Source organism: Leguminivora glycinivorella, chromosome 10, assembly GCF_023078275.1.
Source record: "Leguminivora glycinivorella isolate SPB_JAAS2020 chromosome 10, LegGlyc_1.1, whole genome shotgun sequence".
Lineage (NCBI taxonomy): Eukaryota > Metazoa > Arthropoda > Insecta > Lepidoptera > Tortricidae > Leguminivora > Leguminivora glycinivorella.
In genome coordinates, this window is record NC_062980.1 from 734,100 (window position 1) to 753,514 (window position 19,415).

The window sequence follows — 19,415 nt, forward strand, 5'->3', positions numbered from 1 at the left end:
AAACTGTAGAACAGTTTGTTGTTGCGGTTAATTGGTTAGGGTCTTACTTAACTCTATTTCTCTAGGTATTGATCTGATCGATCAACCTAAAAAAAAAACAATTAGCATCTTTTCTTTATTTGTATGTAGGTTATTAAAATTATTACGAAATATGCGACATGGAAGACATGTTTCGATCCATCTCCGAAGATCTTTTCCAAACCCGTGAGTAACCCACTTTAAAATTCTCGTGTAACTTGATCATACTTACTAAAAATATTTTAAGTGGGTTACTCACGGGTTTGGAAAAGATCTTCGGAGATGGATCGAAACATGTCGTCCATGTCGCATATTCAGAACCCCACCCCAGAAAACATATCTCTCGGGAACAGTTGTAAATATTTTGTAATAATATTAACTAAAATTCTCGTGTAACTTGATCATACTAAAAATATTTTAAGTTAATATTATTACAAAATATTTACAACTGTTCCCGAGAGATTTGTTTTGTGGGGTGACCTTAATTTCGCTTCATTAACCTACCTGGGCTTATCAAGCAAGTATTTACTGAGTTACTACATACCTAAAAGTAAAAACAAATGCAACACCTGACTGATTTAAAAACCATTAAGATTACGTCCTGGAGCTTGTCACTGTCACTGTACCAATATCATGTTTGCTCATGCCTTTAACAATATAGACAAAAATAGAGTGTCAACTTTTGAACATGTACCAAGTAAAGGGTATGGTGACGATAGGCGTTACTGCTACGAATTTTAGTTTTAAGGTAATACATTGTACCTTTTATAAGAAAACATCAGTGACGTTACACAAGCCGCGCAAAAATGAACTTGCTTATTTATAATAACAATACGTGTAAGAAACCTACTCGTACTTAATAGGTAACACATCACAGCTAGTGTTACTTAATCAGCCTTATGTTGCCAGCTTGGTACTTCATTTTTGTTTTTGCACTTAATATGTAGGTAACATAACGCTGTGTAAACCAGCCTTTTGAATAAAATGTAAAGGCTAACCATTTAATTTTTGTAGAGGGATACTGTCAATGCCAAGATTTTTTATTAATAATTAAGAAATAAAAATAAAATAAAACATATCTCATCAGGCAGGCAAGTATGGTCGCGCGATACATGGTAAAACATCTGGCCGTCCCTATTGCACTATTTGTGCGATAGGGACGGCCGATGTTTTATCATTTATCGCGCGACCATGCTTGCCTAGCAGGTATATTTGAAAGTAAGTCAGTCCTACCTAAAAGGAATTAGAGGAACAGTCATACGGATCACAATAGCCCACATCACATATAATGTAACATATCCACAGTGTGAACCAGCCTTTAGGGCGCAGGCAGCGGGTCACGGAGGGTTGCGCTCGCGCCGGCGGCGCCCGCGCAGCCCGATGGCCCGAACGCCAGTCCGCGCGCACCTCGCCCGGACGACGCACGACACGACTCGAACGCGACTAACAGTGCTAACGAACTAAATATACGTGAAAACAAGTGAAGTGTGCTTTCAATGGTAACGGGCTAACTAACAGGTAAGTTTTTTATACAAATTAAAAGTAAAAACGGTTGGTCAGCTGAGATGTCTTTACTCAAATACTCATTCAAAAGTTTAAACGTGTTTGCGCATAAAATAAGGCTCTTTGATACGTTGATGCTTTTATATTTAAATTTGAATGAATGCGATGTTAACTTTGCAAGTTATAGGCAAGGAAATGAGTAAGGAAGTATACTATTGTAATTGGACTGACATTTACCTTATGTTGATATATTTACATGCATCGGTTCAAGAAACATAAGTACGAGCATCTCACTTGAATTCCACACAAATTACACAATGATATTTATATTTCGGAAAACACTTTTCTATTATTACTTATAGACATGTAGTAAAAAAGATACATAACATCTACTTTTTCATATAAGAATCCTCTATTTTGCATGTTGTTGACTTAAGTGTGACATAATCCATGCCGGCAAACTTGCAACTCTTAAAAGTTATCTATTTTGTACATCATTACCCACATTTTATTCAAGCCTAATTTAATACTAAGAAATAAGATACCTAGTAAATTAAAGATTGTTTTGAAAACATAGTCACAGTTTGATATTGTTTTCATTCGTTGCAATTGGGTGACGAATCTCGAAGGTATGCCGGGAGACGCTGTTTGTGTTTGCTCTCAATTGTTTGCATTCCGAGTGCAGCTTTGTTCCCACAGAGTTGATAATTCCATATTTGAACAATTGGGCCTGGCCCCGGCTCCCAGGTAGCTCCTAGTTCATCGGACAGAGTTCGACGACTCTGTGACCAAACTTCTAAATGACCCTCATTATTATTCATATTTTTTCTACGGCGCGTGACCTAATAGTCTGTATCTTTAAGGGCCACTTGCACGAAAACGAAAATGGAGGGCACGAACGAAAATATTCTACTCGTACCCTCAACAGGCTCTTTAAACCAGTTGAGGGTGAATGAAATCCTTACACGACTAAATAACTAGGTTAAAAATGCAGTCAATTAGTGACAGACTCGATTAGTTTTCTATTTGGTTGCATAACCAACAAATGTTGTAATTGTAACTACCCAAAAATGTCAAATAAATAAATTTTATTCTTGAGAATGTTACGTTACCCATTGATATTGAATTCTGGTGATTCATAACACAAACTTGAACTTGGGAAGTCTGACAGCACGTAAATTTATTCTATACGACCTTATTTGCAAAACTGTAGGCGTATTATTTGCGCGCTTAGAGATACTTGTTGATTAATTTATAAGTGTCCGTGCCAGTTTACTAAAGACAGAGATGACGTCAAAAACAATACAAATACAATGATACAAAAGGATAGAGGAGTGCAGCGAGCCAAAAGCGGAGTTATGTGAACCGGCGCGGGCGCAGCGGGGAAATAAAAGGACTGTTTAAACGCTTCGCTTTTAACTGGCGAGTCTGAATCTAGACGTTTGCTGTCTTTTAAGACATACATTGTGTTTGTCTATACAAGGAAAGGATATTTAAGAGCTGGCGATCAAAATCTTTGAGTCCGTTTCTCATCAATATGGTGTGGTTGATAACTTGACACGTAAGGCCCACTTGCACCAAACATTTAACTCGGGGTTAGTGGACTGGCATCTGTCAAATTCCATATAAAATGGTGGATTTTCGTTGGTGCAAGTGGCCCTAAGTAAGATAAAAAAGTTTAATTTAAACAAATGGCGAGAACTGAGAAGAGTTCTCTTAATTGTATTATTACATACTGCACATAATACTTATACGATATATTTACTATCTAGAGTAGGTCGCTAAGTCATACATATTATGCAATCGACAATGCAGATTTTTTCTTCATTAGTGTTTTAGGTAACGTACTGTCCATCACCTAGCAAGCTAGCCTACTTCTTGACCACATAAACCCCCAAACCCATAAAAGCCAATAAAAAAACCAATCAATGAAGCAGACGAATTAGTGAATGGACATAATGAACAGCTATCAATCGACCTCCCACACCATCTCACTGACCACATCAGTGTAATAGCCCATGAAAACCGTTGAGCGGGTTTTGACGTGCCGTGACGTCTATGTTTGACGTGTGTTGACGTGTTGAAGTATTACGATGTCAATTTAGATCACTTTCTTCGGTGAATCACGTTGTGATCTTGCTCTTGGCTTAAATGACATTTGTTCCAGATTAAATTAAAAGTGACAACGTTAATACTATTTAGTATTGTGTGAACTTGAAGATGTGATAGGTATTGACATTATCAGGAGCTGACAAAAAAATATATACTTTCAATTTGTAGAGATTAACAATGCTTATAGTATTCTAAATTTCAAATCGATAATAAGTAGTTCTCGAGATATTTAGCATTGTTACAAACGGACAGACAGACAGACGGATAGATTCGTTCCTTTGGTACGGAACCCTAGACATAGACACATAGTCGCATACGGCTGCTTTGAGAAATGTATTAAAATCTATTTTTTATGTATACCGACGCAGATATAATTTTGTAACATTTCATAACTGGTTATAATCTGGATTGTTGTATGTGTACTATTTTATCAAAACTGCATTAATGTAATACTTTTTGTATTAATTATCTTAATAAGAAGATTTACTTAAGATAACGTTAATTAAATTAACTGATCAAAAAGTGAGACTGTTCCACTTTTTATTGTAGTCAGTTTTTGTAAATGCTTTACAAGGTTCGTTCACGCAAAATGTGGCTTATTATTATTATAAATTATGAATGATACTTAATGATACTTAAAAATAATCAATCCAACAACTTAATTTGACACATAAAATATATAAACAAATTAAAAATACATACGAACGAGCGACACTTAAGTCGTTGGTGTCTTACGCTTTTTAAATAAAAATTAGCCGGTCAAGTGCGAGTCGGACTCGCCCACCGAGGGTTCCGTACAAACTTTCAAACTCCCCAGTTAAAATAATCTCATGTTTTCACATAACTCTAACGACTTGACTAGAAGACAAAAGTATAGGTACTAATGAGCATTATTGTGTATAGCGCCATCTCTCTGTGAATTCGCTAACTAATTTGCGCGACCATAGTATGTTGGTTTTTCAGGGATTATTCTTTATAATGTTAACCGATTTAAACAATTTTTACTTTATTGGAAAGAAGATGATTTACGTAACATCTCGTATTAATTTGAAGTACTATATACATCCGCAAAGGTGGGTAAATTAAAAGTAAAAATCTGAAAAGTTTTTTGTGAATAAAAAAAAAGTTTTCAAGATACAAACACGATTATATTTTTCCTGTAATATTTAGCATTAAACCAATGTTTCCTAAAAATTTCATAATTTTTCGTTGGTAAACTTCGGAGATAAGGGGGGGAACGGTATTTTTTTTTTACATTTTCCTTCAAAATTCTTTTTTTTTCCACAACAAAAAAATTATAAAAAATAGTTTATTTACGTTCAATTTGAGCTCTTTCTAACGATACCCCACTTGACCTAGTAACTTGAAATTTACAGTTTGCCCCCCTTTCATTTTGGCCATTTTCTACAATTAAAATTAATAAATTAAAAAAAATTATACCTTCTATTTGTAGAGGTTCACAATGTTCACAACTATTCCAAATTTCAAGTTGATATCATTTAGTAGTTCTCGAGATATTTAAGAATGTGACAGACGGACAGACAGACGGACAGAGTCGCACCATAAGGGTTCCTGTTGTACCTTTTTGGTACGGAACCCTAAAAAACAAATAATTAGATAAAGCTAAGTTCACATATTCATCTACTACATAAATAGATTGGCCGGTAAAAACATATGGTAAAATGACAAGTGTTTTGATACTGCGCAGGATCTACTTTCGTGCCGTACAATACGCTGCGCGTGCGTTATCAGCGTTGCGCGTGCGTGCGGCTGCGTGCGGCGCCAGCGTGTTGTAATGTTCGATAGCCTATCGCGCAAGTCACACACAAGGCGTTAGATACATCGAAGACGTCTTCATACTTACCATTCTTGTAAATTACATTTTGTACATGCTTCATATACTGAACCTATTTTTTGTTTAGATTTTATTCTATTTTCTTTATTTATTAATAGGTTTCATTAGACTCTTTAGCGTGAAACAGTTCCTAGAAAACTTGTAAGGTGTCCCCCAATATTTATTATATTTAATATTATTTATTTGTAATGGCACTTTTTGCGTTTATCGTTCTCATATGAAAGTATTTTACTTGCTCAATTTATAATGTGAGTCGTACCATAAAAAATGGCTTTTAAAACATGTGCAATACAACAACCTTTAGCAGAAATACATAAGTCTCAGCGGTTGCCAACCACCATTCGTCGTACATTAAATTCTGGGAACGCAGTATCGGATTCCACGGCGAAGTGTCATGACCCACTCTCAAACTCGTATTGTGCTATAATAGGTATGATTTAAGTTTTGTTGAGGTTTGACTCAATTCGTTTCTCAGATCGTCAATTTAAGTTTGAGTTGTGATTATATGTGTGTGGTAACTATACCACACACAGTACCTACTAACCTACTTTACCTACATATATTATATGTATTTTCCTGTATTTCCATGTGTCAGTTTCATCAAAGCATTTGTCCGAATTTATTAGAGTTTGGCTGAACTAATTTGCACATTATAGACATGCCCTTATAAAATCAGATGCATACGTAGACAGTTTGCTTAGACTCTCTAGATAGTTTAAGGTTTTAGATTTCCCTGTGCAGTGTATTTATAGTATTTATCAAACTGGGTTAAAATTGGAGATATTATTAATAAAATAAACCAAGCAAATATTTTTTATGCTAACACTCCTCATATTTTTTACAGTCCGGATGACTTGCCGTGTTCTCTTTGCATATCTATAGCTTGTGCCATATCTACTTATCAAAAGCTTGTAACTTGGTTCGTTTTCTTTCAATATTTCGTTAATCCTTAGGTGTTTCTTTTTTACGATGATGAATACTACTTATACATTTTGTCGTCGTCTTCTTTCAATCTCCCTTATCTTTAAGTCGGCATTAAATCAATATTTAAAGTTCTGGCTGTGATAACCGCGCGCCGCCCCGCTGACTCACCGACGACGGAGCATTCCTTAATATCCTTGATTGTTTATTTGTTGAATTCACCGATGATAAGATCATTTTACTTTTTGTGTACTTTAGTACGCAAAAAACATGTTTACATACAGCGCATTGGGTTGAAATGACTCTGAATGAAAAAGACTAGTAGATTTTAACTATAAAACTCCCGTGAGACTCATACATATTTAAAAAATTTAAAAATATTTTAAGCGGGTTACTCACGTATTAAGTCGATATAGCGTTCGACATGTTTCGGTTCAATTTCGAGAACCTTTCTCAAGAGTAACGACACCCCGCCTTAATACGTGAGTAACCCGCTTAAAATATTATCTGGAGATAAGAAAAAGACTCTCAAAATCGGATATTTCTCTCGGTTCTGAGATCCCTATTATAAGTAGAGTACCTGATGAACCTATTTTTACCCTAACACCATTCAGGCTCATCTCCATAGTTTGTATTTTTTTTAACGGGGAGAAATAAAGTGCCTATTTTGGAAAACACAGCGGCAGCAAAGGGTTTCTTTTCGCTTTTGAAATGTTTTTGTTACGTAAACTTCTATTAAATTTCACAGTTCCTTTTTCTTTCATTTTAAAATCACCCAAGAAAAATTCTAATTCGATTTGTGAAAATACGACATGCTTCTACTAGGTAGCTAGAAATGGACCTATAAGTAAAAATGTATGCGGTAAAGTACATAAATAATTGTCTCATCGTTTCCAATAACTGGGGTCGGTGTTTACGCTCCACAGACGGCACAGCACAGTCTAACTGACGCTGCACTTGTCCGTGCTCCCACGCAGCGTAGGCTTTATTATAACTAGTCGTGGTTTGCGGAAACAAACCTATTGATTTTTATTTATTCATGCCGACGATCGATCATAATCCTGAGGTTTTAACGTTGGTAATAGGTATATTTGTTAGGTTGCTTCGGGTCGTTGGGCAAACTGTACAGAAATGAGAATTTCATCATAATGACGACTCAAATAACTAAACGATGATTTTTACGTTTCACGAAATGCCTACAAATTTGATGATCTGTCGGATATTACGATCACAAGACGATCTATTATGCTTATACTTTTTTTGGAGCTATACATGCATGTTGAACGGTCCCTTAGACCGTTTTCACATTATCCGATCCGATATCGGATGTCGGAAGGATTTCGATAGAAAAAAATCCAAGATGGCGCCTGTAATGTATGGGATATCGGTCCGACATCCGATATCGGATCGGATAATGTGAAAACGCACTTAAAAATAACACAGACGAATATTTTCCATTATCGCCTTGCCATACCGATTCAAATGTATTCATTTGTTAATATTTTGAATTGGTTTTAACACGACATTCAGATCAGGATAAAATGAAAAGTGTATGAGAGTTGCATGATGCATCAGCTTCACCAAGATAATCTTAAAGGTGATACCATGAAGATCAAAACTGTACCTAACAATATTTGAAATTAGAAATAGCTAAGATCCTCTTTGGATCACAGAGCCATACTAGGTAGGTAGGTAGAATTAGATATTAGGACATGTAGCGGTGTATATTAAGATTAATTAGCATAACACGGACCACAACACTAAAGTGATAATTCGCCAGTAAGTATTGGCGTAGGTTCGCGGTTTTTCTACATCGTGTCGTGGCGTCACCGCCGCAACCGTCAACTATTCAACATGGCCTTTATTAATCACACTTCGAGTTTTTGTTAGGCTTAGGGCCAGTTGCACCAACGAAAATGGTGGGTTAACCCGAGGGTTAACCCCCCATTTTATATGGAATTTGACAGATGACAGCCCACTAACCGTGAGTTAAGTGGTTGGTGCAAGTGGACCTTATATAATTTTATACTTACTTATAGCTAAAATAGCGCATCTTACTAGGCCGGTCTTTGCACATGCACAATCATCACCCTCCTTGCGTTATCCCGGCATTTGCCACGGCTCATGGGAGCCTGAGGTCCGCTTTGACAACTAATCCCAAGATTTGGCGTAGGCACTAGTTTTACGAAAGCGACTGCCATCTGACTTTCCAACCGAAGGGTAACTACACTTAATTGGAATTAGTCTGGTTTCCTCACGATGCACATTTCACGGTTTCGCACATAAGTTCCGAAAAACTCATTGGTGCGAGCCAGGGTTCGAACCCGCGACCTCCGGAACGAAAGTCGCACGCACTTCCCGCTAGGCTACCAGCGCTTCCGCCGGTATTTGCACAATATCCTAAATACCATATTGTCCATCTCGTGGTTAAATACTTCTAACATACCTCCTACCATACGCGGTTAAACTCTCCTAACCAAGACCACGAGTCTTCCCCGAGGGAGGGGTGAGTCTTCTCCGAGACCACAGGGACAACGCCGTCCTTGAAACGTTGGAGGTCAGTTTAATATGTAGTTATATGTAGTTATATACGCGATTAAGTCCCGGTTTTTAAAAATAATTATGTGTAATAATCGTGAAACTTCGGTTTATCTCAATCATTTTAATAGTTTTAACTTAACATCCGCTTTAAAAATATGGCATAACCGAATCAGTGTTTTGATGAATATACTCAGTTTTCTACAAGACTTTTCAATTTCAATTCGTTCTTATTTTTGGTACGGTGCGAGTATCTTCGGCCGAATCATCCTCTCGAAGCAAAATACTTTCTTCTTTGACCTGTCAGTGGTAGCTAATAGATAGATAGATGAAAGGATTTCAGTGGCTAGTTATTTACAAAAAATGTTAATCATAATAAGCTCGTTTTCTATATAATTTATTTTCAAACAGATCTCCTAGAAGCGCCTTACCAAGTCCAATGGTTACTGAACATTATTTTATTTGTTAATAAAAATTAATGTTTATTTATTTTAAGACAAGTCATCGATTCTGAACGCTATAATATCCGCTTCATCAGCGATCAACTTTCCTTGTTTGTACACAAAACGATCATCACACGCCTCATTATATGTACATCCATCATACGTAGTTGATCGGTTATTAAGTAGGTAGTCTTTTTTTATGTATTAGATCATTTTTATGAGTTTCTTGTAGTTGTAGTCTTCTATGCATGGAATATTAAGTACTTTGTTTACATACCTAATAATTAATAAGTTTCTTATGATTTTGGTCAATTCTGGATTAGTATGATTAGCAATCACTATAGGTACTTACACCTCATTTGAAACAAACTAGTTTTCCCCATCTCATTTAAATTATCTAATTTTTTTTTAAATGTTTACATTATAAGACATGTGTGACTTGCAATTTTAAACGCAGTCATGCTTAAGGAAAAATACCAGTGCTCGACACCTAATGCCTAATATATTATACATAGATGACAGGTTTCTGACATTGTTTTACTTTACTGATCTACTGGTAATCTACTGGTAACCCATTGCGAAAAAAACTTATAATTTCTTAGACATAAGAATTAAGAGCATGCAAATTAGAATTAAATCAAGTTAGGAATGTACCGTATCGCTTGATAGAAAATCTAATTTAAAAAAATATTCAATGCTCATTACGTCTAGTCGGCCGGAATGGTAATTGGCCAATGGCCATGTTCGGCAGACAGGCCGCACGAGACACACAGGCCGATTTCGGACAGGACAGGACACGGACAGAACATGGACACCACACTTAATTACACAAGATAGCTTGTAATGAGGGCTTTCTATCCTTTCTATTGGTTGCCCCATCGCTGGTGCCTAAGCCAAAAAACTGCTTTTGGAGAAATAAAATGTTAAAGAAATTAAAGTAAGGTCTTGCTGCTTGTTCATACTAATGTCCAATAAATGACTCCCTGTTCTTACGATAAATGAAATTGAAAAAGTTACGCAAAGAAAAATGACCAGAGCACATGATCAGTGATCGGTTTTTTGGATTCACCCCCGCGGGATATCAAGTAGAAAAGTTAATATTGATACGACGAAATTATCTCTAAGGAACTTTTTACTCTTACATGGCAACCAGTTGAGACAAAAACTTCTATTCTTTTCCTAATCTCTACACTTTGAGCAATAAAACCATTTGGCATTGTGGACATTGTACATATTTTTTTGCCTTTTCTAACAACATTAAGCCCGGATTCCCGGGGCATATCCATACTAACATAATGATTGAGGTCGTTCACCCCATGTCGAATCCAAAAAACCGATCACTGCACATGATTGTCCACGTTAATTTGATAATTTTTGTAGTTAAAGGAATTTGAGAGAGTGAGTAAATCATAATAAAACTCTTTTGCAGAATTGCAATTGCTGGATTTGTATTTATCGTATAAAATAACGACGTTACATAGTGGTCCGATCCAATCATCATAATTATTCTTCTAATTTCCACTTGTCTCGCTTATAATGGCATCATCTCACCGTATCTTAAGCAAGTTATCTATTTCCACAATTGTAGATTACCGGTTAGAAGGTTGCGTCGTTCTGGTTAGTGATGTGCTAAAATCTTAATGTTTTGAACTTTAGCACAAAATAGGCATTATAAATGTCAGTCTTTAGACTTAGCAGTCAACCATACGTTTTGGCTTTTGTAACTATCATTCACGAGTATAGAATACTTATTATAAGTTTAGGTATATCTCCTGAATTCATTGCACCTCGTTTTTCCACGATATTATTTTTTCCCAAATCATTATCATTAATCGTCTTGTCAGCATCGCTACTTTTTCCTTGTAATATAATATATTATGGCAATAATCCAAAATCAGTCTTAACTAACATACAAGAATGCCACTTTGCTCAGTCTAGAGCGACACCATGCCAGTTTTTGCCAACGCCGAAGTTCACGGAGGTCTGATTCCATATTACGAAATTATATTTGGGGTGGCCAAAAGGGCTGTAGTTTTATATTTCCTAAGTTTACCTGGCTGCTGTTCTTGTCGGCGAAGCAATCTTCGACTCGTCAGTTCTCTGCCAACTCTTTCACCTTCTGGTACGACTCTTTTATCTGTTTGAAATAGTTTTTCCTTTTTCTTCCTCTTCCTCTCTTTCCTTCTATTTTTCCTTGTACGATGTTCTGGTTAGGGACAGGTCGTGTCGCCACATCACTAGTATTATATTAGCCGGCAGTGCATTAGTAATAATGCGTTTTCAAGTGATCGGTGTAGGTCTCTCACCCACGCGCCGCGCAAACGGCGGTGACGCGATGCTCTGCCAGGGCTTTCCACCGCCATAATAGGTAGTACTATCTGTCTTTTAAATATGTACTTATAAATACGTATTCCTTATAAGAATTGGTGTTTACATTGGAAAGTTTAGAAGCACTCAGTTTATTAGTGTTAGCAGCTGCTTTTTTCGACTTAAACCGTTGGTGACCAATCAAACTTTCAAGGGAGCGTGTGCGAGGCGAGGAGGTATAACCTCCTTATTCATTTGACTTTGTGTATGACGTCAGGTTTATTGTTCACTTAAAAAAATGCGCCTACGATAAATATTATGTATTACTTAATATTTAGGCTACATGAGAGCATGATGTCAATAAGATAAATAATCACACACGACAACTTTTTAAAGCTATCATCGCTTTTAGTCCCCCAAACGCGTTATATACAAATAAAATGGACATCAAAAAGACATCACATATATTGGCAAAGTGATGCAAATGTCGGAGTTAATAACCATTTTAATAAAGAAAAATGACTGATCTGATATTTATAAAACAGCTAGTACTTAGCATAACTGAAATTGATATTCTTTCCAAATACATTACTATTGCGAGCTGTGATGTAGGTACCTAAATTAATCCGTGAAATTGAAGGTATTGTAATCTTGTAATGGTATATTGTAATCTTACAAAAATATAAATTCAAGATTAAAATTCAAGTACGAGTAAGTGCAATTATTGAAGGCATTCTTGTTTTCTTGTGTATAATCGTTGTTAATACCCGTTCGCATTGGTTTAAATGTTTATTTAAACAGCAAAAGCCTCGTCATAACATTACCCTTGGTTTACAAATTGTAGAAAAATAGCCCCAACCGGAACCAAACCGACGACCTTCCATTGTAGCCGAGCCGGCGACAGTTGTTCAAATATTTAGAGACGCACTTGTAGGTGTCTAATTGGTTATCGAACACCACTTTACACTACAAATGGTAGTTTGCGAAAAAGTTATTGTTCTTTTTTAGGGTTCCGTAGTCAACTAGGAACCCTTATAGTTTCGCCATGTCTGTCTGTCCGTCCGTCCGTCCGCGGATAATCTCAGTAACCGTTAGCACTAGAAAGCTGAAATTTGGTACCAATATGTATATCAATCACGCCAACAAAGTGCAAAAATAAAAAATGGCAAAAAATGTTTTATTAGGGTACCCCCCCTACATGTAAAGTGGGGGCTGATATTTTTTTTTCATTCCGACCACAACATGTGATATATTGTTGGATGGGTATTTAAAAATGAATAAGGATTTACTAAGATCATTTTTTGATAATATTAATATTTTCGGAAATAATCGCTCCTAAAGGAAAAAAAAGTGCGTCCCCCCCCCCTCTAACTTTTGAACCATATGTTTATGAAAAAAATCACAAAAGTAGAACTTGTGGCCCGACACGCTCTTGGCCGGTTTTTTGTTGATGCTGTCACTATACCTCACGCGATGAACGATGATGTCTATGATATGTTCTTCCAAGTCACAGTCCAGGTTAAAATTAAAAATATTAAACGAGGGAATGGAAAATGTCAGCTTGGGACTAGATATCTCAGATAATGCTGGGGTAAAGCCCTGAAAGTTCTGATCACTCTCGGAATACTAAACTAGCATGAATTGGCAGAGTATAGGGCAGAGCAGCTATGAGGGCGAGTTCTTGTGTCAAAGACCACAGAATCCTTTTGCTTAGAATCCAGTAAAATATTGAAGGGACCATTTTAAGTGTATTGCTATTAATTACATGACCAACTGGATTATTGCCGCATGTTCTTTCAGATCTTCACTTTTTCTGAGTAGAAGGGCATCCATGAATAAGTGTAAAACTCATGTAAATAAACGTGGTAACCCTGGAAATCGGTTTCAGGTGCAGAGCGGTCTTGATGTCGCGACAGGATAACATCTGACCGAAAGATGCCGTCATCTTCGCAACGATCCGTATTGATCCTCAAAGGCCATGAAACGCACCGCGATTCAAACGCAGCGTTTAAATTACTTTCTGTATCATGCGTTTATTGACTAGTGTTACATACCTATTTCTGTGTTGCTGAACTGACTTAGTTGCAAAAGTCTTCACAAATATTTTGAATTTCTTGTTCAATTGTTTATGCTTGTCGCTAATCGTGACTTCTGATACTAGACTAGACACTTGATCAAATAAGTAGATGCCGATGTACGTTAAGACACTGCTCAGTAGTGGCTGATCTGTCTTAAATTAAATCAGCGTCTATTTGATCGTACAAAATAAGTATCAGCATGATGGTCTCATCGCATGATCAGCGCTGGAAGTAACCAACTGGAAGTAAGTTGTTATGTGTATTTTGTCTTGCCTATGTTCACGAATAGATGTTTATTATATTCTATCATAATTCACCAGTACACCGGTCAAATCTTACATGAAAATCGGCTAAAAAAACAAAGTGTGATGTAAAGCTGGATTTTTGGTATGTTATTTGGAGTCCTTGGGGGAATGTAAGACTATATTTTGCAAGCAAAAAAAAAGTGTGCTAACTAAGTAATTTAAAAAAAAAAGTAAAAAAATCGGGCTTTTTTTGGTTTTTATTTTTTTATTAAAAAACTATGCGTTTTTGGTCAAAAGTTGCTTTGTAATGTTGAAAGCGCATTAAATTTCAAACAGTTTGACATCTTTTTTATCAATGTCCGTCAAATATTTTTTGAGATATGAAGCGTCAAAAAAGGTTAATTTTTGACGCATTTATAAAATGTAGCGTTTTGCCAATATTTTTAGACAAATATCTGCAAAGTACTTCATGATATGATATATATTGCAATATAACATTGTATAAAATTTATTTTGCTTTAGTTTTAGTGCAAATAAAGGTCAGTAAGACGAATAGTTACTTTGGTAAACAAAAAAAAAAATTATAAATAGAGAAGCCAAGAGTCTGGTAGATTGGTTAAGGTAAAATAGTTTACGCTAAAAGTTTTAGGTTGAAAGTGCTATCTATTCGATCTTACTTTCTTTGATATCCGTTTATCTGAAAAAATTGTCTAAGCTAACTTTGCATCGATTTGACTATTAATACTAATGAAGAAATAAAATACAGTAAAATTTTGAAGTTTAGTAAATTAGAAAAATAAAACAGAATTAGTTACATTTTACTTTTTCCTTTTTGAGGGTCCTGGTTCTGCATCTTGATGGCACAACTCCTGTAGTGATAGAAAGTCCACTTGAGTTGTATTTGACCATCAATTGCTGTGGAATAAACTACGGGAACGGAAAGCGCCCACGCCAATTATTAAGATACTGGAGAAGTGGTATTCCCAGCAGAAGAACGTAGTAAAATGGAAGTCAACTCTGTCCACAGCCAGCGGGCTAAACTGTGGCCTGAGACAAGGAGGCAGTATGTCTCCGGCTCTCTTCAGCGTGTACATGGATGGGCTGTCGCAGGCTTTGACCAGTACCGAGGTTGGCTGCTCCATCAATGGGCAAATGATAAATCACATCGCATATGCAGACGATATGGTCCTACTAGCACCATCTGTGGAAGCTATGCGTAAGTTACTTGCAGAATGCGAGAGATACGCCAGCCAGCATAACATGAGATACAATCCGGACAAGTCTGAATTTATGCTCATGGAGGCAGCACGTATGCCCACACATGTACCACCTCTTTTGCTTGATGGAGATCAATTGCGGAGAGTACACGAAGTCAAATATCTTGGCCACATCTTGTTGTCCAGTTTAAAAGACCAGGAGGACATAGAAAGGCAGAGGCGAGCCACCGCAGTAAGGGCAAACATGTTGGCTAGAAGATTCGCCAAATGTAATGACAGCGTAAAAAGACAGCTGTTCCTCAGTTTTTGTACAAGCGTGTATACGTGGTGTATACCATCGAGTTATGGTCCGACTACACCTGCGTGGCGGTGAGAGACCTGCGCGTGCAATACAACACATACTATGTATGTACTGATATTTCGTTAAACGGAGAATACTATGATTCGGGCACGTCCACGACAACGCTCGTGAGATTGCATCGATGTTATTGACCCTCAGTGATATGCTTTAAAAACCAGTCCGTATAAGAACAATTTCGGAACAATCTGATTCAATTAATGAGGGTTTTCTACTCGTAAATATTTTTTTCCGCCAAGCGGCGATCCTGAGGTCTTTCTGACCGTAAACTTAACTTACTAAATAAATGTTGATTTGATATACGCAAATATGTGTCTGAGTAATACTTGAACAGCCGCCAAATAATAATAATTCGTTTTCCGCTACGCCTCCTGTATATATATGTAAACTATCCCATTTGGCCATTACCATCCACCGATTATTTATGATCCAGTTATACTAGACTTATGATATAATCCTATTTTTTTAAATAACTGGCACTCTTTTGGTCTTAAATGAAAGCTAGTGAAATTTTCTACATTTTTATTTTACAACTTATGTAATAGCCTGGGTTGTTTTGCTGATATTTGTCTCAAAATATTAACAAAACGAATATTTTCATAGAAAGGGGAAAAATGCTCTTTTTTTGACGCTTCATATCTCAAAAAATATTTGACGGACATTGATAAAAAAGATGTCAAACTGTTTGGAATTTAATGCGCTTTCAACATTACACAGCAACTTTTGACCAAAAATGTATAGTTTTTTAATAAAACGGCAAAAACCAAAAAAAGTCTGATTTTTTTACTTTTTTTTTTTAATTACGAAGTTAGCACACCATTTTTTTGCTTGCAAAATATAGTCCTACATTCCCTCAAGGACCCCAAATAACATACCAAAAATGCAGCTTTACATCACACTTTGTTTTTTTATTTCTCTTTTTGACCAGTGTACAGCGTTTGTCCCGCTAAGTGTTTGGGTGACCTACGCCAGTCTAGTGGGCGAACGGATCCACCCGCGCGCGCGCCGCTCGCGATCCAGTGTTTGCGCGTCCCCTTACATTACCACTAGTGCCTATTGGATCATTATTGTTATGATATTGGTGAGTCTCAATACTCTTTTATTTATTGTGGGTTAGTTAGGTATGTTGTTAAAAAAATCTGTATTTCGGCGTGACATATGTATAAGCAGAGCTCGACGAGTGTGAGATATTTGACCTCGTGTCCAAGAGCTCGTGGAAAAATCAAATTATTGCAGCAAGGTATTATTTTCTACCACCTAACCTTATTGTTGAAATATTTGGGATTGTTTTGTGTAAACAGTAACTGATAATTACTCTCTCGGGTAACCGTGTCCCACCTTTCGTAAACAAAACCGCTAAATTTTACTTTCCACCAATCTTTTATGAGGTTTAACTGTTGAAATATATGGATAATGTTAGTAGTTCCTAGGATCGGGTAACCGTACGTGTAACCGTAGCCCTCGTTTCGTAAACCTAACCGCTTGTTTTGAGACCAGCTCGAGTTGCGTGCGAACGGCTGGACCAACTCCAAAACATTACTGCTATCATTCTATGTTGCTTCCTATGTAAGAAATCTAGATCTGAGTTACCTGAGCTTTCATTGAGGTAGGTATTCTAGTGTGGTATTGGCTACACAGTAGGAGTATTTCGTTAAGGTTTAGTTTTTATTATTTATATCGATACCTTTGGGTTCAATTGGCGTAAAGGACAAAATGCAGGTTTTCAGGAGAAGCAAAAAACAACTTTTTTTTTAGAAAAATGTTTATATCTTTTTTGTTTTTTGACCTATATTGGTGACGCATATAGAAAAATATGTAGATTTTTAGTATCCTTAACCTAGTGTAGCACCTGTAGTGATAAACTAAACGGTTTAGAAGTTAGATGGTTGTAAAGGACATGTCAAAATGCTATGAACGTCCTTTACACCCACGATTTTTTTGAACAATTAGAGTTGATAGGGTCGTAAATGACGGTCTTAGATGATTTTTATACAAATTCGGGGCGTAAATGTAACCGGAATGGTACAAATGGCAACTATTTTTAGCTTAGTTTACAATTGAAAAACTTGAAAAATGTATCAAAACGTAGTTAATATGCCATGGAATAGCCACAATAGTGTTACAGTGTATATTTATCTAAATATTTAGCAAAGACAAAGAATAAGACTATTTTATACCCAGTTTTGCAATAAAGAAACAACATTTGCTTAAAAACTATCTAGTATTTTGGAAAGTTATTATTTTAGTACTCGCCGCTGTCTCAACTCTCAATAAGTTACGCATTCAGTATTTAATTCTAGCAGGGAAACGCTTTCGTAGTTTAAGTAAATATAAAAACACTAATGGTAATCACGTAAACTTTAATCAGCAACTGTGAACAGTAGACTATATTAATACGACAGTAATTTTAAGTCTAAAGTAGAAAGAAGTTCTAAGAATAACTAAGAGTTAAGTACCAATTTCTAAACGCAAGTTAGGACGCGTATACAAACTGTGACCAACTAATAAATAATAGTAACTGTAGTCAAGACTACCTACTATGTTGATTCATATTTTTGATAATTTTAAAACAGAAGATTGTTATTTAGTCTTTAACCTGTTAAATAAGAATAATCTTAATTATGAGTTCAATCCTAGAAATATCAATAGTCAATGCTTTAAGTACCTGTGGGTACATAGCCAAGTCACCAAACGCTAACGCTCATTCGCTAGCGAAACGCACCTGTTATTGTCGCACTAAATGTTAGTATAGTCTACTGTTAAAGTTTACTGGCGGCGTAGCTGAATGGCAATCGTCGACGCCAGACGCCGACAAAAATGCAGTCTGGTGCAATACGCAAGAGCGATAAAGATATATAGATACGAAATAGATATTATCGTGAGCGTTTGTGCATACGTTGTGGGTACGTACCCTGATTAACATAGTGTTTTTTTTAAATTACCTACATCTCGTCGCAGTATAATAATACTACGAAAGCGTTTCCCCGCTAGAATTAAAGGCTGAATGCGTAACCTACTGACTATTCAACAGCGGCGAATACTAAAAAAATAACTTTGAGCTTGTTGCCAAAGTATTAGTAGATCGTTTTTAAGCAAATATTGTTTATTTATTACAAAACTGGATATAAAATAGTCTTGTTCTTTTTTGTTTCTAAGATAGCTTAGATAAATAATACACTGCATTAAACTAATGTCTATTCTATGCCATATTAAGTACGTTTTGACACATTTTTCCAGTTTTTAATTGTAAACTTAGCACAACATTTGTACTATTTCGGTTACAATTACGCCCCGGTTTTGTATAAAAATCACCTAAGACCGTTATTTACGACCCTATCAAATCATGGGTGTAAAGGACGTTAATAGCTTTTGACGTGTCCTTTACAACCATCTATCTTCTAAATCGTATATAAATAGGTCAAAAAAACAAAAAAGTGGGTTTATCTTTCTCTTGGAAACCTGCATTATATGTCCTTTACGACAATTGAACCCAATGATATCGATTACAGTTGCGGATAAAATATTTTTAGTACTGGTCGTAAAGGACGAAGAACAAAAAAACTTGTCCTTTACGCCCAACTTTACCACACTACTATAGAAAGTGATCCTTAAAAAGTAAGGGCTTAAAGGGCAACAATATATATCAAGGTGACTTACGACTATATTTTTATTTGTAGATTTCCTTTACGACACAAATAATAATTTATAATTAATGACTTGATATTTACGCCCCTTCAGAAAAGCTATTTTTGCAAGTCCATAGTAGAAAATCTTGGTCGTAAAGGCAACTTTTTAAGAGATATCGAAATTTTAACTACAC

At 36.1% G+C, this 19,415-nt stretch overlaps 1 protein-coding gene across 1 annotated transcript in view; it reads left to right on the top strand.

Moving 5' to 3' along the window:
• Positions 1-1,418: 1,418 nt before the first annotated feature.
• The window catches only part of LOC125230324 (serine/arginine repetitive matrix protein 2), a 114,661-nt gene continuing 96,664 nt past the window's right edge, over positions 1,419-19,415 (top strand). The window contains exon 1 of the mRNA XM_048135455.1: positions 1,419-1,536. The gene's annotated coding sequence lies outside the window, so the exon portion shown is untranslated. The remainder of the gene's footprint in view (positions 1,537-19,415) is intronic.